Genomic DNA, 26335 nt, shown 5'->3' with positions numbered 1-26335 from the left:
ATTGTGTGTGGAGGGCTACAGAGAGAGATTAAACATCTCCTAAACAAATGCAGAACAGCTAATACTGGGTGCTCACCAGGGCCTTCTTCCTGTGCCCTTCACTAACCAGCAAAATTCAATCAATTTCTGATGACCAAGAATCCTTCTGGGTATTCACAATGTCCCAAAAGGAGATATTCAGAACTTCATTTCTGGAAAAAGTCCTCAGATTCCAAGGGACCAGTTGTTTCCCCCAACTGTATTTTTTGAATCGTGGTAAATGTATATACAACAAAACATTTGTCACTTCAACATTTTTTACATGTTCAAGTTGGTGACATTCATTACATTCATCATATTGGGCAACCATCACCACTATCCATTCCAAATTTTTCCATCACCCTTAACAGAAGCTCAGTGCCCTCTAAGCAGTGACTCCTCCTCCCCTCCTTCCTTCCACCCCAGGAGCCACTAGTGAACTTTGGTCTCTGTACATTTGCCTGTTCTCGATATTTCGTATAAGTGGGATCATACAATATTTGTTCTTTTGTGACTGGTTTATTTCACTAAGCATAATGTTTTCAAAGTTCATCCATGTTGTAGCAGGACTTCATTTCTCTCTTTTTTATTGTACTTTAGATGAAGGTTTGCAGAGCAAACTAGCTTTTCGTTAAGCAATTAATACACATATTGTTTTGTGACATTGGTTGCCAACATCACAATGTGTCAACACTCTCCTCTTCTCAAAGTTGAGTTCCCCATTACCAGCCTTCCTGTCCCCTCCTGCCTTCTCATTCTTGCCCCATGGGCTGGTGTGCCCATTTAGTTTTGTTTTGTTTTGTTTTATAGGCCTGTCTAATCTTTGGCTGAGTGACTTCAGTACTGAGTTGAACGCATACTCTCAGAGAGCCGTACTTTCAGGGTTTCTCCAGTCTGTTAAACCAGTAAGTCTGGCCTTTTTTTTGTATGAGTTAGAATATTATTCTACAGTTTTCTCCATCTGTGTCTGGCACCCTGTTATAGATATTTCATATAAGTGGAATCATACAATATTTGTCCTTTTATGATTGATTTATTTCACTTAGCATAATGTTTTCAAGGTTCATCCATGTTGTAGCAGGACTTCATTCCTCTTTATGGCAGAATAATATTGTATGTATGCACCACATTTTGCTTCCCCATTCATGTTTTAATGGACATTTAGGTTGTTTTCACGTTTTAGGTATTGTGAATAGTACTGCAGTGATCACTGGTATAGAAGTAACTATTTGCATTCCTGTCTTCAATTCTTTGGGATATATTCTCAGGAGTGGAATTGCTGGATCTCACATCTATTCTCTGTTCAGGATGCACTGCTCTGAACTCCTATAATCTTTTCTCCAAATATTTCCTCCACCTCCTTACCTTTCTTGAATACTGGATCCAACCCAAGGGCCCTGATTTCCTAGAAGCCCTTTTAAGCAGAGGCTATTTGGCTTCCACAGCCCTCATTCTGGTGAACCTAGAGGTGGGCTAGGTATTGCCCTTGGTCCCTATTGTCCCCATTCCAAGCCATAGCCTCACACTCTTCCCTCACCCCTCCCTGCATTTTGGAGCCCATATCATCATGCTTAACCACTCACTACCCCTCCTTTTTGGAGTCATCTCTAGGTCAAGGGTCATTCACCCTCGATCCTAGAAGAGTTTAGTTCCTGGATCCCAGTCACTCTCTGCAATGTCACATCTTTCATGATCTTTTAGGATTTCATAACCAGCTTAGAAGATCCTTCCAGTCCCTGGACTTTGAGGTCCTTGACTTCTTGAATGATCGTGTCCTTATCCTAACTCATCCACACATCTCATGGTCATGCCCTTGTTACAACCACTAACTGCACACTCCCATACACTCAACTTCAGATATCTGCTTTTCTGACTATATTCTGCTAACTTTTGAGCTCACTCCCTGTTTTAGTTACCTGGTGCTGCTATAACACAAATAGTATAAGTGGGTGGCTTTAAAGAACAGTAATTTATTTTCTCACAGTTCTGGAGGCTAAAAGTCCAAATCGAGATCTCAGCCGTGTCTATTCCTTCCTTGTATGTAGTCCCCAGGTGTTATTTAGTTCCTTGGTTTGTAGATGATCCTCACGTGGTGTCTGTCTTTCCCCAAGTGTGTATGTCTTTGGGTCTGACCTGATCTTCCTATAACTCAGAAATAACTAAATTTAGAACATGGGTATAATCTAATTAACATAACAAAGAAAAACTTATTTCCAAGCAGAATTACACCCTCAGATACAGGGGTTAGGATTCCAACACACATTTTGGGGGGACACAATTCAATCCATAACACTCCCTCTAGTATTTCAGCACCAATGGTTCTTCAATGCTTTTGAAACCTATAACGTAGTGGTCCTACTACCTTTTAGTTATTCCCAACCTCCTCATGTCCTCATACCTTCCTTGAATTAGATTGCATGGAAAATATTATAACGAAATCCCTATAGCATGCTCTGAAGTCCCTTGTGCCTCTCTTCCTTTATTGCACTTATATGAAAACTACAAAATCTGATTAAATTCAACTCTCGACTTGTGAAAAGCTGCACCAGGGAGGGAGCTGAACATGAGAAAGAAAAGACACATCTCCATGTAGGAGGTACTCCATAAATATTTGTTGCATAAGTAAATAATTTTGAAGCTTGTCACTACTTTTGAAAATCTTGCAGGAACTGAAATTAGTTTTTATTAAGAGCCAGGCATTGTATTTGACATTCCTTTAGGGTTGCCAGAGAGTTTTATCAAAAATACTAGATAGCAACAATTTATCAGGTAAAAATTATTTAAACTGTGGAACACTTAATAATTACAATCAACATTACCTTCCTTTTCTTATCAAATAAATAAAAATATTTTTAAAACTTCCATCAAACTACAAAATCAGGTTTTTATTGATTCAGCACTGGTTCTGTTATTAGGCCAAGACTACTCATGGTACAAAACATTATTTTTAATCTGGTATTTAGTACAGAAGGCAGAGCAATTACCAAACTAGTTTTTACACAGAGCAGCAGGTTCCCCAACAGGAAACACATTTCGACTTACCAAGAAATGCTGTTCTCTCAAGGGATGTGAATATTATGTCCTAAATACCAGCTCTCCTCCTGAAGACAATTTGGAGGGAGTCCCTTTTTTGATGTTGACACCCTGCAGATCGGAATGACTCATCAAAAGACTGATCACGATTAGCCGAAAGCAAAAGACTCAGAGCATGATACCGTGAATTCTAACCACTCTTACTAGAATCTAAGAATCCTAAGGTTCACATTTGTGCCTTGGCAGTGAATTTATTATCTACATAAACAAGAAACTCATTTTTCTGCAATTTCAATATGACCTTCATGCCGAAAATCGTGGCATCAATTTTCGAAGGTGTTTCAGAGCTAAATTACATCTTTAAAATTCTTGATTCAAGCTTGATGCAACTACAAAAAATGTCTGGTTTTCAAGAAGCTCTGCAATAAATAATTAAAAATTTTTCACATCCTTTGATTAATCAGCCCCACCTCTAGAACTTTATCTTAAGAAAATAGTCCTACGAATGGAACTTAATAGAAAGCGTGTAGACTTTCGAAAAAGGCAGGGCTCTGGCATTAACACCATGTGCACTTTTCTGAGTCTCTGTCTCACAAACACTTGAAGCCGCCATGTTATTTATTTTTCAGGATTGTTGTGACAGCTAGAGATAATAGACCTATAGTTCCTTAGGCAGTTCTGGCCCATAGAAAGTACTAAAAAATGATACCCATGGAGGGTACCATGGTTCTGAAAGCACAGCTTATAATGTTGAAAAGTTTAGAATATCCAGCAGTTGAGGATAGTGAAATAAATTTTGATAAATGAATACAATGACATTTCTGCATCCATATAAAAAGACATTGTAGGAGAACACTGATCTAGAAAATATTCATGACAAAATGTTATGTGAAATTTCACTCCTAGGTCCATACCTGTGAGAATTGAAAACAGGTACTCAAGAAAAATATCTGGAAAATATTCATGGAAAGATGTTACCTAAAATTCCACTCCTAGGTCCATAAAAAAAAAAAAAAAAATCTAGGAGAATTGAAAACAGGTACTCAGGCAAATACTTGTACTTGAAAGTTCACAGCAGCCTTATTCATAATAGTCAAAAGGTAGAAACAATCCAAATGCCCCCAAACCCATGAACTGTTGCTGTTGTGAGGTGCCATTGAGTCAGTTCCCACTCATAGCCAACCTATGTACAACAGAAGAAAACACTGCCTGGTCCTGCCCCATCCTCACAATTGTTGTTATTTTTGAGCCCATTGTTGCAGCCACTGTGTCAGTCCATCTCGTTGAGGGTTTCCCTCTTTTTCACTGACCCTATACTTTACCAACCATGATGTCCTTCTCTAGGGACTGATCTCTCCCGATAACATGTCCAAAGAATGTGAGACGTCATAGTCTCACCATCCTTGCTTCTAAGGAGCATTCTAGTTGTTATTCTTCCAAGATCCCAGGGAAAAACCAGTGCTGTCGAGTCAAATCTTCCAAGATAGATTTGTTCATTCTTTGGGCAGCCCATGTTATATTGAATATTCCTCGCCAACACCACAATTCAAAGGCGTCAATTCTTCTTCGGTCTTCCTTATTCATCGTTCAGCTTTTGCACGTATATGAGGAGATTGAAAACACCATGGCTTGGGTCAGGTGCATCTTAGTCTTCAAGGTGACATCTTTGCTTTGCAACGCTTTAAAGAGGTACTTTGCAGCAGATTTGCCCCACGCAGTATGTCCTTTGATTTCTTGACTGCTGCTTCCATGGATGTTGATTGTGGAGCCAAGTAAAAGTAAATCCATGACAGCTTCAATCTTTTCTCTGTTTATCAAGATGTTGCTTATTGGTCCAGTCGTGAGGATTTTTGTTTTCTTTATGTTGAGGTGTAATCCATACTGAAGGCTGTGGTCTTTGATCTTCGTCAGTAAGTGCTTCAAGTCCTTTGCGCTTTTAGCAAGCAAAGCTGTGTTGTCTGCATACTGCAGGTTGTTAATGAGTCTTCAATTCTGATGCCATGTTCTTCTTCATAAAATCCAGTTTCTTGGATTATTTATTCAGCATACAGATTGAGTAAGTATGGTGAAAGGGTACAACCCTGATACACACCTTTCCTGACTTTAAACTACACAGTATCCTCTTGTTCTGTTCAAATGACTGCCTGTTGATCTGTGTACAGGTTCCTTATGAGCACAATTAAGTGTTCTGGAATTCCCATTCTTCCCATTTAGGGGATATTTTAGGTTTAAGTTTCCATTTAGGGGATATTTTTGGTTTAAGTTTGAAAGATTATCTCAGGGCAAAGGTTTCAGAGGTTCATCCAACCTCCATTGCTCCAGAAAGTCCAGAGTTCGTGAGCATTTGAAATTCTGTTCCACATTTTGCCCCTTTTGATCAGGATTCTTCTATAGAATCTTTGATCAAAACGTTCAGTAATAGTAGCTGGGCACCATCCAGTACTTCTGGTCTCATGACAAAGGAGGCATTTGTTCATGGAGGCAATTAGCCATAATTCCATATCCTCCTCCCATTCCTGACTCTCCTTCTTCCTCTGTTGCTCCAGGCAAATAGAGACCAATAGTTGTGCCTTGGATAGCCATATGTAAACTTTTAAGGCCCCAGGCACTACACCACAAACTAGGAAGTAGAATAGAAACATTAAACACTTTACTAGGTCAATTAACTGGGATGTGGCATGAAACCATGACCCTAAACATCCAAACCAAGGAGCCAAATCCCATGAGGTTTTTTTTTTTTTTTTAATCATCTGTACTCCCTTAGGCTTTCCTGTGTGGCACAAATGGTTTGCAATTGGTGGTTAAAATCTACCCAGTGACATTGTGGAAGAAAGGCCTGGAGATCTACTTTCATAAGATTGTTGTTGTTAGTTGGTAATGAGTCCATTCTGACTGATGGCAACCTCCTGTGTGCGGAGTACAACTGCTCCATAGGGTTTTCAAGGCTGTGACCTTTTAGAGGCAGAACACCAAACCTGTCTTCTGAGGAATGCTGGGTGGGTTTGAACTGCCAAACTTTCAACTAGTTATTAAGCACCACTCCAGGACTCCTTCTGTGAGATTATAGCCCTTGAAAACTCTATGGAGTACAGTCCTACTCTGAAACACAAGAGTTGGAATTGATCAATAATAACAAGTTTTTGTACTTCCTTAATTTTCTTCAATATAACACATTTCTGTTTAGTTGATTCTGACTCATAGTGACCCCGTATCACAGAGTAGAAATGCCCATAGGGTTTCCAAGTCTGTAAATCTTTTTGAAAGCAGATTGCCACATCTTTCTCCCACAGAGCATCTGGTGGGTTCAAACCACTGATCTTTTTGTTAGCAGCTGAGTGCTTTAACCACTGTGCCACCAGGGCTCCTTTCAATAAATATATATCACCTTTGTAATAAAAAATGAAGTTGAAGAACAATGAATCAAGAAACGAAAGTGCTAAATATACAAGAAAGATGATAGTATACCCAAGGCTGACTTGCACTGTATGCTCATAAAAGTATTCAGCAGTATTTCATAATTGCATCGTGCCTGATCGCAGTTCTGAACTGTATTTTGTTGCATGGAAACATGTCTGTCTTGATGCTGCAGGATTTACAAAGAATCAAGTTCCATACATAAGTGTCTAACTTGTAAATCAGTATGTCAAGCATAAGGCTAGAGATTGAATGAGAATTGTACCTAAATCATGTCATGACAAGATAACTATAACACTTATTTTTACTGTATTTGTAACTATAAATGGCCTGGGTTTTAAAATCTCTTTCTCAAATGGAAATCTCAAATACCAGAGCTCGGGCTTCCAAATGAAATACTTGGTGACTCTATTTATAATCTTATTTAATTCTCTCAGTAATCCTATGAAGAAGATATCACTATGATTATTTCATAAGCAATGAAATTTGGGCCTGAGGTGAGTGAACTTCTTTGGGTTCAGGCTACTAGTAAATGATGGGCCCAGAGTTTAAACATGAGCCCCATCTTAGTTTCCCAGTGCTGCTGTAACAGAAATACCACAAGTGGATGGTTTTAAAGAACAGAAATTTATTTCTACCCAGTCTACCAAAACCAAACCCATTGCTGTTGAGCCAACTCTGACTCATAGCGATCTCACAGATTAAAAAAAAAAAAATTTTTTTTTTTTTATTAGGAGGCTAGAAATCCAAATTCAGGGCACTGGCCCTAGGGGAAGTCTCTCTCTCTGTTGGCTCTGGGGAAAAATTCTAGTCTCGGTTTAGCCCTGGTGTTCCTCAGTTCCTTGGCAATCTCAGTCTCCACGTGGCATCTGTCTTTTCCCTCTTGTGTGTGTCTGGGAGCCTTGGTGGTACAGTGGTTAAGAGCTTGGCTGCTAACCAAAAGGTCAGCAGTTTGCATTCACCAGTTGCTCCCTGGAAACCCTATAGGGCAGCTCTTGTGCCCTACAGGGTCATGAGTCAGAATTAACTTGACAGCATCTGAGGTTTTTTTTTTTTTTCTTGTTTGTGTCTAATCTACACTTTTTACATCTTAAAAGTCATTAGGTTTAGGCCACACCCTACATGGACGTGGCCTCATTAGCATAACAAAGAAAAGCCTATTCTCGAACGGGATTACATTCACAGGTATCAAAAAGCCAAACCTGTTGCCTTGGAGTTGATTTCGATTCATAGAGACTCTATAGGACAGAGTAGAACTGGCCCATAGGGTTTCCAAGACTGTAAATCTTTATGGGAGCAGACTGTCACATCTTTCTGCCCCAGAGTGGTTGGTGGGTTTGAACCACTGACCTTTCCATTAGCAGAAGAAAGCTGAACCACTTTGCCACCGGTGCTCTTTATGCACAAGTATAGAAGTTAGGATTCCAGCAAATATTTTGGGGAGACACAATTCAATCCATAACATGTTCTGCCCACAGTACCATCCTGCCTCTTGGTCACTGTTTGGGTGTGGGAATGGATGTTCAGAGAGGGAAGGCAACTGGTCCAAAGTCACAGCCATGTGTGATGGACTTGGGATTCCATCCCAGATTTTCTAATTCCCAGGTGAGTGAATTTATACATAATTCAGCTACCTCCCTGCCATTTCTTGATGACACTGACTACACAGATCCCTTTTCCTTCAAGAAGATGGCCAAAAAGGCTACAGTGCAATACAACCTTTAAGAATTAGTAGAATAATGGGGTGCTTTAATATGTATCATAATCTGATTGAACAATGGTTCTACTAAGAATAAAGTTCTGACATGAAGTTACAAAATATTCCAAGGTTAAGCAGATGCAAATACTTTATTTTAACCAGCATGATAATTTACGGATGACACTGAAGTGTGCGACCTACATTAAAATTTGAGGTGCGATGCAAAATGAATGAATCCTCTTAAAGGCAGACCCAGGCAGAGCTTCAAGTGAGTCTTGCAGGCAGAGCCACCTGCCAGTTTGGAGCAGCATCCTGAGCCTTTGTTCAGTGGACATAATCCGTGTGTCAGCACGTTTTGATATTCAAGCCACATCCCACTTGTCTCCACGAGCAGTCTAAAGGTGAAGCCCATCTAGCCACATTCCCAAGTGTGTTCACTGGGGAATTTTTCTGCCTAAAGAAAAAACTGAAATCCTTTTCCTTCACTTGTACCTATTCTACCATATCGCTCAGATAAGTATGTGCTGGGTTCTATTTTGGATGCATCCTCACACTTCTGAATACCTTACAAATACTGCTCAGAGCCTTTTGGGGGCTCCCAAGCTACAAGTCAACCCGGTGGCCTCTGCTACCCTCATTGCCTCACCATGTGCAATAACGATAAAATTACCTTTCTCAAGACTGACCACATCATCCCTTCTTTCAATACCTGACCTGCTCCCTTCTTCTTTCAATAAATTCCAACTTAATTCAAACTCCGTGACTTAACTTCTCGACTCTTCAGTGTCTCCCTTTCATGTTCCTGGAAGGTCTGTGCTTCCTAATCCAGTTTTAGCCCACACCTCCCTTCCTTTTTTTTCAGTATCCCCCTCAGCCCTGTCTCAGCTGCCTTTGTATTTTTGTTCTCAGGCTTTCTCACGTGCTCCTAGTCATGACAGCCCTTCTGCCAGAAACTTGCAGTCACAGATGACAGCCTCTCTCTCAATCCTACACCTCAGTTTCTGTCATGTTTACTTCCTCTGTGCAGCCTTCCTATGAGCCCACTGAGTGGTGCCAAAATGACCTTGGGGCCTCACTGGGGTTTCATTCCCCTGTCAGAACAAAGCCTGGAATCATGTTATTAGCTAAAGGGGCTCCGCATTGCAATCACTAACTTGAACACACATCCAAGCATGAGAAGGTAAAGACAGAGAAGCGCTGCCTCCTCATTCATTCACTCATTCATTCATTCAGTCATGCACTCAGTCATTCAATCCTCAATGTATTTGTTGAGAATTTATTACATATAAGCCATTGTGCTAGGTGATTTGTGTGTGTTTGTGTGTGTTTGTCACAAAGGGACATGGAATAGGTTCCCAAACTTTCTCAATTCCTGGTACTCTTAGTGTCTCAGTAAGTTTTCCATGGCACCCCTAGGCCAAAAGTAATAACTAACATCTCTGTGTATTAAATGGTCAGATTTAAACAATTTAAAAAGTACTTATGGTTTAATAATTTGGTAGCCATTTGAGAAATAAATACACAGATTTGAAAGTTGAAGGACAAATAACACTTTCATGTCTAAATAAACACAATTACTTACTAATGGGATATTTATGTTTTTTGAGCACTACACAAATTAACACACCTTGAAATCAATTTGGTCACCTCATTTCCTGTTCCATATTGATTTTTGTGTTTACTTGCATTATATAATAGCAACTGCTAAACACAGTTTTACAAAAATATGACATTACCAAAAGAAATGTAGTATAATCTAAATTTGAAACTGAACTAGAAGTTTGTTTGGTATCCGAAGAGATTTTGTTATGTTTCTCTAAGAAATTTAAAATATCTCAAAAAAATTAAAAAAAAAATAGCCCTTGTGAGTTTTCCTGGAAGATAATATAGGGAGAAAACTATGGGACTTGATTTTTTTTCAGAAATAGTTTACCAAACTCATGAATAACAGAAGACAAATTAGATAACTGGGACCTCCTAAAAATTAAATACTTATGCTCATCAAAAGACTTTATCAAAACAGTAAAAAGAGAACCTATAAGAACACACTGACAATATATCAACAGGGTACTGGCAGAAATTCAAGCCAGATTCAGAAGAAGATATGGAATCAGGGATATCATTGCTGATGTCACATGAATCTTCGCTGAAAGCAGAGAATACCAGAAAGAGGTTTTGACTGTGTGGATTGTAGCAAACTATGGTTAACATTGTGAAGAATGGGATTCAGAACCCTTTATTGTTTCATACTGAACCTGTACGTAGACCAAGAAGCAGTAGTTCAAACAGAACAATGGGATACTCTGAGGTTTAAAATCAGGAAAGATGTGCATCAGGTTGTATCTTTTCACCATACGTATTCAATCTATATGCTGAGCAAATAATCTAAGAAGATGGACTATATGAAGAAGAAATGTGGCATCAGAATTGCAGGAAGACCAATTAACAACCTGTGATATGTAGATGACACAACCTTGCTTGCTGAAAGCAAAGAGGATTTGAAGTACTTATTGATGAAAATCAAAGAGTACAGCCTTCAGTATGGATTGCACCTCAATATAAAGAAAACAAAAATCCTTACAACTGGACCAATAAGCAACATTGTGATAAACGGAGAAAAGATTGAAGTTGGATCCACAATCAATGCCCATGGAAGCAGTAGTCAAGAAATCAAATGACGTATTGCATTGGAAAATCTGCTGCAAAAAACCTCTTTAAAGTATTAAAAAGCAAAGATGTTACTTTGAGGACTAAGTTGTGACTATCCAAGCCATGGTATTTTCAACTGCCTTATATGGATGAGTATGCTGGGCAACAAACGTTGTTGATGTTAGGTGCCGTGGAGTAGGTTCCAACTCATAGCGACCCTATGTACAACAGAACGAAACACTGCCCAGCCTTGTGCCAACCTCACAATTGTTATGCTTGAGCCATTGTTGCAGCTAGTTCCAATCCATCTCATTGAGAGGCTTCCTCTTTTTTGATGACCCTTTACCAAGCATGATGCCTTTCACCAAGCATGATGCCCTTCTCCAGGGACTGATCCTTCCTGATAATACATCCAAAGTGAGTGAGAAACAGTCTTCTCATCCTTGTTTCTAAGGAGCATTCTGGTTATACTTCTTCCAAGACAGATTTGTTTGCACATTTGGCAGTCCATGTTATATTCAATATTCTTCGCCAACACCACCATTCAAAGGTGTCTGTTCTTCTTCTGTCTTCTTTATTCATCATCCAGCTTTCACCTTCATATGAGGCAATTGAAAACACCATGGCTTGGGTCAGGCGCACCTTAGTCCTTAAAGTGACTTTGCTTTTTAACACTTTAAAGGGATCTTTTGCAGCAGATTTGCTCAATGCAATGCATTGTTTGATTTCTTGACTGCTACTTCCATGGGTGTTGACTGTAGATTGAAGTAAAATGAAATCCTTGACAACTTTAATCTTATCTCCGTTTATCATGACTGAAGAGGAATTGATGCGTTCGAATTATGTTGTTGGCAAATATACTGAACACTGAATATACCATGAACTGCTACAAGAACAAACAAATCTGTCTTGGAAGAAGTACAGCCAGAATGCTTCTTAGAAGGGAGGTTGTCAAGACTTTGTCTTAGGTGTTTTGGACATATTATTAGGAAGGACCAGTCCCTGGAGAAGGAAATCATGCTTGGTAGAAAAGAGTGTCAATGAAAAAGAGGAAGATCTTCAACAAGATGAATTGACACAGTGGCTGCAATAATGGGTTTAAACATAGCAATGATTGTGAGGATGGTACAGGACCAGGCAGTGTTTGTACATAGGGTCACTACAAGTCAGAAATGACTCAACTGCACCTAGAAACAACATTAACAACAACAATAACAGCTGGGAAAAAATCTTTGGGAATGGCATATATGAAAAGGTTTAATCTCTAAAATATATAGAAAACTTCAACAACTCAATAACAAAAAGGCAAACAATTCAATTAAAAATGGGAAAAGGACATGAACAGACATTTCACCAAAGAGAACATTCAAGTGGGCAACAAACATGAAAAGATGCTCGCAGTCATTAGCCATTAGAGAGATGCAAATCAAAACTATAATGAGATACCATCTCACTCCTGTAAAAATGGCCCTGATCAAACAAACAAATAAACAGAAAACAGGGAATGCTGGTGAGGTTGTGGGAGCTTGGAACTCTTAGTCACTGCTAGTGGGACTGTAAAATGGTACAACTACTGCAGAAAATGATATGGCACTTCCTCAAAAAGCTAGAAATAGAAATATGTTATGATCCAGCAATGTTACTTGTAGACATATACTTTAAAGGTCTAGTAGCAGTGACACAAATAGACACATGCACATCTATGTTCATTGCAACATTATTTAGGAAAAATGGAAACAACCTAAGTGCCCATCAGTGGATGAATGGATAAAATGTGCTATATACATAGAGTGGAATACTTTGCAGCAATAAAGAATAATGATAAGCTTTCAAAACATAACATGGATGAATCTGGAGGAGTGATATAAGTCAATTAAAAACAACAAATATTGTATGAGACCACATTTATAAAAAGACAAAAAATAAGTATACATACAAAAATCAACATTTCTGGTGGTTACCAGGGCTGGGAGGGGGATGGAGAGGAAATCACTCTCTAGACAGTAGACACTTGTTATTTTTGGTGTTGGGGAAGGTAATCCCGAATGTGGGTAAAGTGTGACAAGGGTTAATGTTGACACTACGGAATACACAAGAATAAAGAACGTTATTTTACCTTCATTTGCTGATGTGGCATGGCTCAAAATGAGAAGAAACAGCTGCAAACATTCATTAATAGTTGGAATGTGGAATGTATGACGTACGAATCTGGGAAAATTGGAAGTCATCAAAAATGAAATGTAATGCATAAACATCGATACCTTAGGCCATTGGCCATTTTGAATCAGACAGTCATATGGTCTACTATGCCAGGAATCACAGCTTGAAGGGGCATGGCATTACACTCATCATCAAAAAGAACATTTCAAGATCTATCCTGAAGTACAACACTGTCAGTGTTAGTATAATATCCATACACCTATGAAGAAGACCAGTTAATATGACTATTATTCAAATTTATGTACCAACCACTAAGACCAAAGATGAAGAAATTGAAGATTTTTACCAACTTCTGCAGTCTGAAATTGATCAAACATGTAATCAAGATGCCTTGATAATTATTGGCAAGTGGAATGCATAAGTTGGAAAGAGAAAAGGATTGGTAGTTGGAAAGTATGGCCTTGGTGATAGAAATGATGCTGGATATCACATGATAGAATTTGACAAGACCAACAGTCTCTTCATTGCAAATACCTTTTTTTTCCAACTACAAAAATGATAACTATACACATGGACCTCGACGGATGGAATACACAGGAATCAAATCAACTACATCTGTGGAGATGATGGAAAAGCTCACTATCATCAGGCAGAACAAGGCCAGGGGCCGACCGTAGAACAGACCATCAATTCCTCATATGCAAGTTCAAGTTGAAGTTGAAGAAAATAAGGACAAGTCCATAAGAGCTGAAACATGACCTTGAGTATATCCCAGCTGAATTTAGAGACCATCTCAAGGATACATTTGACATGTTGAACACTAAGAGCAAAGATGACAGGAGTTGCGGAATGACATCAAGGACATTGTGCATGAAGAAAGCAAGAGGTCATTAAAAAGGTAAGAAAGAAAGAAAATACCAAAATAGATGTCACAAGAGACTCTGAAACTTGTTCTTGAATGTTGAGTAGCTAAAGCAAATGGAAGAAATGATGAAGTAAAATTGCTGAATAGAAGATTTCAAAGGGTGGCTCAAGAAGACAAAGTAAAGCATTATAATGACCTCAACATAAAGAAAACAAAAATCCTCACAACTGGACCAATGAGCAACATCATGATAAACGGAGAAAAGATTGAAGCTGTCAAGGATTTCATTTTACTTGGATCCACAATCAACAGCCATGGAAGCAGCAGTCAGGAAATCAAAAGACTCATTGCATTAGGTAAATCTGCTAAAAAGGACCTCTTTAAAGTGTTGAAGAGCAAAGATGTTACCTTGAAGACTAAGCCATGACCCAAGCCAAGGTATTTTCAATTGCATCATATGCATGTAAAAGCTGGACAATGAATAAGGAAGACCAAAGAATTGATGCCTTTGAATCGTGGTATGGGCGAAGAATATTGAATATACCATGGACTGCCAGAGGAATGAATAAGTCTGTCTTGGAAGAAGTACAGCCAGAATGCTCCTTAGAGGAAAGGATGGTGAGACTGCATCTTACATACTTTGGACATGTTGTCAGGAAGGATCAGTCTCTGGAGAAGGATATCATGCTTGGCAAAGTACAGGGTCAGCAGAAAAAAGGAAGACCCTCAACAAGGTGGATTAACACAGTGGCTGCAACAATGGGTTCAAGCATAACAACGATTGTTAGGACAGCGCAGGACAGGGCAGGACAGGGCAGTGTTTCGTTCTGTTGTGCATAGGGTCTCTATGAGTCAGAACCAACTCGATGGTACCTAACAACAACAACAACAATGACAACACATATAGATATATAAAGAGATTTATATCAAGGGAATGGCTTATGTGATTGCAGAGGCTGTAACATCCCAAGTCCATGGGTCAGTGTCATGGATTGAATTGTGTCCCCCAAAAATGTCTGTCAACTTGGCTAGGCCATGATAGCCAGTATAGTGTGATTGTCCAACATTTTGTGATCTGATGTGATTTTCCTGTGTGTTGTAAATTCTATCTCTATGATGTTAATGAGGCAGGATTAGAGGCAGTTATGTTAATGAGGTAGGACTCAATCTATAAGATTAGGTTGTGTCTTAAGCCAATCTCTTTTGAAATATAAAAGAGAGAGGTGAGCAGAGTGACATGGGGACCTCATACCACCAAGAAAGCAGCACCAGGAGCGGAGTGTGTCCTTTGGACCTAAGGTTCCTGTGCTGAAAAGCTCCTAGATCACAAGGACATTCTCCCAGAGCGGACAGAGAAAGAAAGACTTTCCCTGGAGTTGGCACCCTGAATTTGGACTTCTAGCCCCCTAGACTGTGACTGAAAAAATTTCTTTTTGTTAAGTCATCCAGTTGTGGTATTTCTGTTATAGCAGCACTAGATAACTAAGATAGTCAGGATAGAGGCTCCTCCTGATTCACGTAGTTGAAGGGGCTGGCCAATCCAAGATCAGCAGGTCAGAGAGCAGGGCTCTTGCTCACAGGCTGCAAAGACTGACGAATCCCAATATTTGAGGTTTTTCAGTCTGTTGGAAATGAGCTTTTATTTAGTCTACTTTAAAATACAGTTTACATTAGCCTTAACAACAACAACAACAACAAACAAACTTGTTGCCATGGAGTCAATTTTGACTCATAACAACTCTATAGTACAGAGAACTGCTCAATAGGTTTTCCAAAGGATGGCTAGTGGATTCAAACTGCCAACCTTTTGGTTAGCAGCCATAGCTTAGGACCTGGTTAGATCTAGGCCCAGAAAAGGAAGTTGAAGGCTCTTAGGTAAAAAAAAAATTTTTTTAGTTGCATTTTGTTGTTGTTTTTGAAAATATACACAATTATATGCCAATTCAACCATTTCTACATGTACAGTTCAGTATCATTGATTACATTCTTTGAGTTATGCAATCATTTTCAACCTCTTTTTCTAAGTTGTTCCTCCCCTATTAACACAAAGTTATTGCCCCCTAAGGTTCCTATCTAATCTTTTGAGTTGTTGTTACTTTAATCCCATATAGATAGTTCTTAAAAGAGCATAATACTTATGGCAGACATTTTTTACTAGTTAAGCTAAACTATGGTTTGGTTCCTAGGTAAATCTTATGTGTCCTATTCCTTAAGGTATCTATGAGGTGGTGTTCTCTATTCTAAAAGATATCATCTCACTTTCAGCTAAGATTGAATAGGAAAATGCAAAAACCTAATATTACCACTGATTTACTGAGAACAATTCTGAGGGCACCTCCTTGACTAAAACTACAACCAGTAATAAGTACATTTAATGGACAAACTTTGGAGTTTCAGAGAGATTGAAAGTAACTTCCTACTATACCTTTGACTTGTAGTGGGTGAGGGGGCCGCCATTTTGTATAATGCTGTCCTGCCCTCTGTCATGGTTGATTGGGTGAGGGTTGGCACCTGACTTAGGCTGAACCATTTAGATTTAATTCCTCAGGAATTTGTGATCAGATCTAAGAAAGAATCATTCTCTTTATGCAGCTGAACTGTAATATCTAAGCCCTGGAGCCATGGGCTAGAGACCAGAGAAGCAGAGAAGTTACTCTGTAGAAAAACAAGGATGAAGTAAATGTGCTATGTATATCAATCAGGCTCATTCAGGAAAACAGAAAACACACCAGCTATTTTAACAGAAGATTTAATAATGAGAATTTTTTAAAAGGTACTGGAGGGCTGTCAAGGCAAAAAGGGAACACCAATGTTAAAGAGAGGAGTCCCTGGGCAGCACAAAGAATTAAGTGCTTGGCTGCTAATCAAAAGGTTGGCAGTTTGAACCCACCCAGAGGCACCTCTGAAGATAAGTCTGGTGATCTGCTTCTGAAAGGTCACAGCCTTGAAAACCCTATGGTTTTCAGTTCTACTCTGTAATACATGGGGTTGCCATGAGTCAGAATCGACTCTAAAGGCAACTGGTTTGAGTTTTTGGTTTGAGGTTACATAGAAGTAGTAACATCTAGAAGTATCTAACACTGCTATAGCTGGGGGAACAAAAGGGAAGCAGTTGGGGTTATCAGAACCTAGAGGCTTGGAAAAGGCGTTGTGCAGAACTGGGATTCAGATCTCTGAAAAGGGAGGGGCACTGGCAGCTGGAGTTGGTGACTCTGGAATTCACAGGGATTCTTTGTGAACTGAGCCTCAGGGAATGGTTGCTGGCCAGCTGGAGCTGGTATCTCTGAAAGCTCACCAAGAGACTGGCTATGGGAGTGTGGAAAAAAGCTGCAAACCAGAATGGGTTACTCCTGGAACCAGCTGCTGTTGCTGGGAGAAGACCTGTTGCTAGGTGACATAGTGAAGAACAGCAAGCAGACTACAAACAGCAAGTCACTTCTCCCTCTTCCAGATTCACAGACTCCACCTAGCAACCCCTCCTTGACAGAGCCTGATGTGGAATCAGTTGGCAAAGGAGAAAGGTGATTTGCAGAGACCCAACTCCAGGAGCACCAAGAAGAGAAGTTTGGGTTGGAGCTGGGAGACAAAAGCTTAACAACCAACACAATTGAGAGGAGAGGCCTTGAGAGTCTCCATGTGATGCTCCAGAACCTGGTTTGGGGTTCCTCAATAGTGGCACTATTGATATTTGGGGGCAGAAAATTCCTTGTTGAAGGTGAGCTGTCCTGTGCATTGTAGGATGTTGAGCAGCATCTCTGGCCTCTATTGACTAGATACTAGTAGCACCTTCCCAGTTGTGACAACCAAAAATGTCTTTCAACATTTCCAAAGGTCTCCTGAAGGGCAAAATCACTCCCTGTTGAGAACCACTGAGGTAACTCTTCGGTTGAGTTCCGTGAGGTGTTCTGTCCTTTTAATAATCCCGCTTTTCCACTTAAGCTATTTCAATTTAACTTTTATTACTTGCAACCCAGGGAGTCCTCAAAACTGTCCTAACATTTCCTGGGATCCTAAATATGCCCTAGGCCTGGCTGAAGTACTTACAGGTGTGATCTACTTTCATCCTCCCAACAATCTGGTGAGGCAAGTGCAAGGCATTGTCCTTATTTTACAGATTGGGAAACTGCAGCTTTGAGAGTCACTTACTGGAGTGGGCAGGGGTGGATTATCCAACAAGCAAGGTAAGCACAGTGCTTACCTTGTTTACCAGATCATTGACAGTGAACAATTTCACATTTTTTCAACACATCAAAGAGTCTGCTTCTAGGTAGGGCTGGCATCTGACTCTCTCCAAACCCCACAGCACCTTCCTACAGAGTCAAAGTCTCTTTTCAAATCCCTGACAGGGCTGGTTTACCCAGTAAGCAAGATAAACACGGGCTTATTCGTATTTACTTACTACTCTGTAGTGAACAATTTCACATGGGTTTCACCATAGCTTTTTGGGTAATCCACCCTCGGAAGTGGGTATTTTGCGAACATGGCACTCTGTGGCAATCTGTCACCACTCACCACTGGGATGGGCAGCCAAACTCCTGCCCTAGACCTTTTGCTTATATTAGGCTGAACCATATATAATTGTCATTTTTGTACTTCAAAAACAATTGAATACCAGCAATTTCATGTGATTTAAACCAATATCTCCTGCCATTTGCCAGGAATGCCTGCCTCCATCCACAGATTTCGCTCATCCTTCAAGTTGGTATCTATTCCTCTATCCTCCATCCTCCGGAGGGTTTTCCTGGACCACTCCAGCTTGCAGAGACCTCATTCTCCTGTGAGCATCTACATTTATTTGTCTCTCAATCATATCTATCTTACTTGACTCTTGAAGTATTTTGCTTTATGTGTGTATATATATTACTTTCTCTAAAAGTCCATAAGCTTAACAAGAGCATTCCCTCCCTAAACCTTGCAGAAGGTTAGGCACGGATCAGTGAAATGTTAATATAACGTTATCATAGGTTGAATATCATAGCCATATCCGAAAACATAAAAACAAACAAACAAAAACTCGTTGCTGTCAAGTCGATTCTGATTCATAGTGACCCTGTTGGATAGAGTATAACGGCCTCATACAGTTTCCAAGGAGTGGCTGGTGGATTCTAACTGTCGACCTTTTGGTTAGCAGCCAAATACTTAGCCACTTCGTATAAAAGCAGGAACATTAATGCAACAAAATCCCAAGGTTTCCTCCAGTTTTAAGTTCTTTGGCTCAATGCTCTTGAAAACCAATTTTAATGCATTTAAAACCCACTTTGAGCTCTCCGGAAAATGCTTATTATTACCTTAATTTTCCTCCTGATGAGTTATCACCAATACTATCAAGTACTGAGCTTGAAAAGCACTTGAAACTGATTTGCCCTGCTGGAGGCTCCCGAATTTCCAGTCCTAAATGCTGGTGAAGTAAACACAGGCTCCAAGACTAAGAGAAGAGAAAGAAAAAATATCAAGACCGCAACAGAATATATAAAAGTCTGCGAGCCCAACCCACAGGCCAGCTAAAAATAGAGCTTTAGCATGACTGCTTCCTTAGCTCAGCAAGAGTGACTTTGAAGAGGGGCTGATGGATGGTGTTGCTTGGACAGGAAATACAAGTTTATGGAATAAATGTAAATATATTCATTTTGGGGAGTTCTTTTCAGAGCCACGTCAGCTTTTGGCTCTGGTCCACAGCGTGTCTGGACACAGAAGAATTTAGAGCTCTCTGCTCACAGCAGTCATTGTTTCTTCTAGAACAGGCAGAAAATTCCAATTTATAACATTTTTATTTGACTAGAGAATGTGGTGAACATGGTGAATGTATCAGTCAGAATTTTCCAGAGAAACGAAACTACTAGAATATATATATATATTTAGAGAGAGAGAGATTTATTTTAAGGAATTGGCTCACACAATTGTGGGGGCTGGCATGTCCGAAATCTGTAGGGCAGGATGACTGGCTGGAAACTCAGGCAAGATTCCTATGGTACGGTTTCGAGGCAGAATTCTTTCTTCTCTGGGAAACTTCAGTTTTTGCTCTTCAGACATTCAACTGATTGAATAAGGCCCATCCACATTAAGGAGGGCAATCTACTTAAAGTCAACTGATTGTAAATGTTAATCACATTATAAAATACCTTCATAGCAACATCTAGTCTAGTGTTTGACCTGACAACTGGGCCTGCTAGCCTACTTGACACATGTTATTAACCGCCACACTGAACAACTCCCAAATTGTGTCCTTGGTGATTTGCCTGTCTACAAAGTTTTAACAGCTGTATTTTTTGATTTGTTCATTTGCTTTCTTCCAGAAATATTTATTGAGTGCTTATTTTGTGCTGGCTTATGATATGGCTTACCACGCCTCACTGTAGTTACCTACTCTGAGTCTTGTTGGACTAGTAGATGTCGGGAAGCAGTAGGAGTAGTGGTTAAAAATGAGGACTCTGGAGCCCGACAGCCTGGGTTCCATCAATCTTTGACTCCTGCAGCTCTGTGGCTTTAGACAGCTTCACCTGTGCCTCGTATGTAATATAGGGATAATTTCACTTACCTCATGGGTAGTCATGGTAATTGATTCCTTAAGCATGTGAATTATTGTAGTTCCCGGCACATTGTAAGAGCCAAGAATTAATTACTTGTTATTACTATTAATGTTTGATAATTTCTTTTTTTTTTAAACTGTACTTTAGATGAAGGTTTACAAAACAAATTAGTTTCTCATCAAACAATTACTACACACATTGTTCTATGACATTGGTTAACAAACCCATGACATGTCAACTCTCTCCCTTCTCAACCCTAGGTTCCCTATTAACAGCTTTTCTATTCCCTCCTGCCTTTCAGTCCCTGTCCTAGAGCTCGTGTGCCCCTTTAGTCTTGTTTTGTTCCATGGGCCTGTTTAATCTTTGGCCGGAGGGTGAACCTCAGGACTGACTTCATTACTGAGCTGAAAGGGTGTCTGGGGCCATAGTTGTTTGATAATTTTTTAAAAATTATTTTCTTGCTATTTTCTATTCTTTTTGCTCTTTTCCTATCTGGCCCATTACCAATACATACCATACTACATGTTGTAGTAGAAGAAGTAAAAGACTTTTGACATTCAAATTCAAAAGCCTAGGCAGAAAGAATTTGGGGTGAGTCAGAATAATCTTCCACCTTCTGAGACTAGAAATCATTCCCTTAGTGTCGGGGAAAGAAAAAGCATCTAGTGGGAGGAGTGGAGAAGACATTCTTGGAGCCTGAGAAAGGGAGGCCTTGAGATGAAAAAGGCACAATCCACAGGGATGTTGTATGACACGAACCCAAAATTTATTTAGGGAGACTTAAGAGGAATCAGTTTAGATGCCCTGGTGGCACAGTGGTTAAGAGCTTAGCTGCTAACCAAAAGGTCAGCAGTTCAAATCCACCAGCTGCTCTTTGGAAGCTTTATGGGGCAGTGCTACTCTATCCTATAGGGTAGCTATGAGTTGGAACTGACTCAGTGGTAATGAATTTAATTTTGTTTAAGAGCAATCAGCTGATGAAAATTCTATGGATCACAACAGTCAGATCCCATTTTGCATGGGGTTCCCATGAGTTGGGGGGTCACTTGACAGTAGTTAACAAAAATAACAAAGAGCAGACTAATAAAAAAAAACCAAAAAACCCATTGCTGTCAAGGCTATTCCAACTCATAGTTGACTTACAGGACAGAGTAGAACTGCCCCATTGGGTTTCCAAGGAGTGGCTGCTGGATTCCAACTTCTGGCCTTTTGGCTAGCAGCCATACACTTAACCACTGTGCCACCAGGGCCTGGTATAGGTTGTTGTTAGTTTCTGTTGAGTTGATTCCAATTCATGGTTGCCTCATGTGTGTCAGAGTAGAACTGCTCTATAGGATTTTTAAGGCTGTGACCTTTCAGAAGCACATCCCCAGATCTGTCTCCCAAGATGTCTCTGAGTGTGTTCCAACCATCAACCTTTTGGCTAATAGGAGGGTGCTTAACCATTCATGCCACCCAGAGATTATAGGTGCTCAATAAAACCTATAAAATGAAGGAAGATATGAATGGCAGGCACTGAATTAAATGTTAGGGTTATACAGATAAGAAGGCATGGTCCATGCTTTTCAGGAGCCCAGCATCTTGTGGAGAGACACACAAACACACACAACAAATTCACCCAGATATGGTAAAGGTATCACAGGGGTGCAATGAAAGACCACTGGAAAGAGCTCTCAAATAGGACTGCAAAATTTCAGAGAGGGGGAAATGTTGGGGCTAACTTATGGAAGGGCACTGCCAGCTGAAGGAATAAGATGCACAAAAATGCAGTGCAGTGGAACAACATGATGTGTTTGGGGACTTCCTGCAAATAGGGAGTAAGAGAACAGTAGAGGAGTGGCTGAGGATCAGAATCAAAAGCAGCCAAGTTTTGACTTACTTCTAGTATATGCAAATGGTTAAGTGCTTGGATGCTAACCAAGAGGTTGGTGGTTCAAGTTCACCCAGAGGCAGCTTGGAAGAAAGGCCTCATGATCTACTTCTAAAAGATCAGCCATTGAAACCCTTATGGAGCACAGTTCTACTCTGGCACACATGAGGTCACCGTAAGTTGGGATCTACTCTATGGAAACTGGCTTTAAGTGTGGAATGGAGACTGACAAAGGCCAGGTATGCCCAGACAGTTCTCCAACAAAGATTCTTGATTGGTTAGAATCTAACATCATCTGTAAAGGCACAGGTGTTTTAGGCACAGCCCTTTTTGGACACAAGGTTTTTCCCAACAAACATCTTTGGACACAGGAAGGAGAAATAATCTGGAGCCTGGACTCATGAGCCTGACAGCTACATGCCAGTTCTGGTTCCATCACTTACTGTCTCTGTGATTCTGACCAAGTGATTTCCCCTCCTGTGCCTCTGAAATAGAGACAATTCATTAAGGCCTGAGAGTAAACAGGAAAACTTGCTTCAGATTCCATCTTGGGTAGCTCAGAATGGCTCCGAACCGCATGTCTGAAGGGATGATGTGGGCGGGGGGAGGGGGAGACACAGGGGTACTTTCTGCTTGTGCCTGACCGAGTCCAGCGTGTTCACTCAACCAGTTACAATGAACTCAAAGACCCTAAGCTAGGAAATGCAGAATGTGTTAGACAAGATGAAGGGAGACCAACAGGACCAGTGAATTAATATTTATTGAACTCCTACATTGTACCAGGATATTTAAGGAAGATGGAAAAATACAAATCCATAAACCACAGTGATTGCTCTTAATATAATCATAATTACTGTGGGAGGAAACATATGGGAACAAATAATGATAGAACAATGTGATATATACATACAAAAGGCTTTGGGAACGCAGAGGAAGAACACTCTGATTTACCTGCCTTAGGCGAAAGCAGTGAGGGGGAACCATGTGGAGGAGGTAGCATTTGGATTGGCTCTTGAAGGCTGTTTCAGAGATGTGAAATCAAGAAAGAAGCAGAAAAGCCATTTACAATCAAGTGCTAAAGTATATTTTTGTGGGTATTTAGCCTGGAGGTGGGACAGTAATCTGATAAAATGTGAGTGAGTCATCATTTTAAATAGATTTCTGTGTAGTATTGCTTTTCCCTTCTTTAGCTCCCCTCCCCCATATTTTTTGTGTAAAACTGTTTTTCTGGTGTTCATTGGGCATTTTGCCAGCAAGGAGTAGGCCTATCTGCCTCATGAAGAATATCAGGCACTGCCTTCTATCCAGAAACCAGGAAATCTGAATCTAGTTCTTGATTCTGGCTGAGAGAAGGTAGTTGAACAGGATAGAAATAGCAATAGAAATTGCTAGAAGAGACAGAGAAAGTTTAGAAGGAAGTGGTTTGGGCTTGCATCCAGGACAACCCTCACCTCAGTGCCTGACCCTCACCAAGGCCTTCCATCTCCAGCCATCCTATAGGAAGAAAGAGCAAAAGGAGAAAAGGAAGTAGAGAGAATTTGACTGGTATGGTGGATGGCAGTGTAGGTAGTTGTTGGGGACCTAAATTTGAGGTCGGCCAGTCTGGGTTCAAATATTACCTCTGCTGTTCACCAATTGTCAGACTTTGGGAAAGCTATAAGTTCTAACTTATCTGGAGGGGGTAGTCCCTGGAGAAGGACATTATACGTGGTACAGCAGTGAAAAAGAAGAAGTGAAAAAGAGGAAGACCCTCAACGAGATGGATTGACACAGTGGCTGCAACAACGGGCTGCAACGATCATGAGGCAGGACTGGGCAGTGTTTTGTTTTGTTGTACTTAGGGTCCCTATGAGTCAGAAGCAACTTGATGGCACCTAACAACAACAACCACAAACTTCCTACTCGTCTGTAAAATGGTGGTGATAATAGAACCTATAAACGGGTTATATCTTAGCCTTGTGGCAAAACTGTTGTTAGTTGCCACTGAGTCAGTTCTGACTCATAGTGACCTTTTATATAACAGAACAAAACACTGCCTGGTCCTGTGTCATCTTCTGATTGTTGGTTGGTATGTTTGAGTCCATTGTTGTGGCTATTGAATAGGCCCTTCCAACCTATGGGGGTCACCTTCTAGCACAACATCGGACAATATTCTATTATGACCCATACGGTTTTCATTGTCTAATTTTTGGAAGTAGATTGCTAGACCTTTCTTTCTAGACTGTCTTATAGTCTGGAAGGTCCACTGAAACCTGTCCACTGTGGGTAACTCTGCTAGTGTTTGAAATACCAGTGGCATAGCTTCCAGTATCACAACAATATGAAAGCCATTAGAGTATGACAAACTGACAGGCAGTGGTGGCAAGATTATGAAGGTAATATCTCAGAAGCAAATATAACACTACCTGCAAGATGCTAAAGACTCAATAAATATTAATCATTATCATTTGTCCACTCAGCACTCTTCCCCACCCTTTCTTGGCAATAGACTCTGCTTCCATAAGCAACGAGGTGGGGGCAGATACCACAGGATTTCCTATGGTATTACCTTTATCCCACTGGCCTTATCACCTGGCTCAGGGACAGGTCTGTGACACAAATGGCCCAGTCCTTACCTGGGGTTTCCTTCTGAAGCTGACCTCTCCTTTTGGATCTTGGACCAGTGTAACCCTGGGGTGGACAGTTGCCATGTCCTTGCCACACTGAGAAGACTTGTTTGTGACCATAGAGGATGAAGCATGGTAGAGGAGGCAGTATAAAAGGAATAGGTGCCTGATCCAGAGCCTGAAGTCTCCAAGCATCCTGTAGGTTCCTCAGCCCCTCTTTGCATTTGGGTTCTATACCTTCATTCTTGCGATAAACCCTCTTTTTGCTAAGCCAGTGTGAAATGGGTTGCTGTCAGCCTTGAAGAGTCCTGACTGACGCAAAGAGGTAAAGGAGACACTCAAGACAGACAGCTTGACTTCGCTCAGAAGAGGACCAGAAAGACAAAGTCCATGAAATGAGGACTGAAGCAGCATTCTCAAATCTTCCCGCTGATTACCAAGGAGATGACTCAGTCAAGGGCAAGAGGTTTAAGTTAATGGCTAGCTTTCCAGTGCTCATAAGGCTGTTCTACTTATGCTTTCTTAGGGTGACAGAGACCACTTTCAATCCTGGACTTGGAATTTCTATCTCTATCGTGATGCAGTCTCTCGACCACTTGTCCTGAGGATTTAAGTCAGTTGTGGTTATGGTAAAGTTTTCCTAATGAATCGAGTATAGAACAATTACCTCATGACCATTGTATTTCAGTTCCAGCTAAATCTTGATTCATTTAGTTCATACTGTATATCAAATGCACTGTGCAAAAGTAGAGCAAATGTTAACAGAATAATTATTTCGAAAACTAATGCCTTTCATTATACTTAAAAAAATTGTTTATGATCTAGCAATCCCACTCCTGTATGATCCAACAATCTCACTCCTAGGAATATACCCTTGAGAAATAAGAGTCATCACACAAATAGACATATGCACGCCCATGTTCATTGCAGCGTTGTTCACAATAACAAAAAGATGGAAACAACCTAGATGCCCATCAAAAGATAAATGGATAAACAAACTGTGGTACATACAAACAATGGAGTATTATGCAACGATGAAGAACAATGATAAATCTGTGAAGCATCTCATAACATGGATGAATCTGGAGGGCATTATGTCAAGTGAAATAAGACAATCACAAAAGGACAATGTCATGGATTGATTTATGTCCCCCCAAAATGTGTCAGCTTGGTTAGGCCACGTGTGGTTGTCCTCCATTTTGTGATTTTCTTATGTGTTATAAATCATAATCTTTGCCTGTGATTGAAAGGATTAGGGTGGGATTGTAACACGTTCACCAGGTCACATCCCTGATCCAATGTAAAGGGAGTTTCCCTGGGGTGTGGCCTGCACCACTTTTTATCTCTCAAGAGATAAAAGAAAAGGGAAGCCAGCAGAGATCTGGGGACCTCATACCACCAAGAAAGCAGTGCTGGGAGCAGAGTGCGTCCTTTGGACTCGGGGTCCCTGCACCTGAGAAGCTCCTCAGCCAGGGGAAAACTGAGGACAAGGAC

This window comes from Loxodonta africana, chromosome 6, assembly GCF_030014295.1.
Source record: "Loxodonta africana isolate mLoxAfr1 chromosome 6, mLoxAfr1.hap2, whole genome shotgun sequence".
NCBI classification, from domain to species: domain Eukaryota; kingdom Metazoa; phylum Chordata; class Mammalia; order Proboscidea; family Elephantidae; genus Loxodonta; species Loxodonta africana.
Note: the sequence above shows the minus strand (reverse complement) of the source record.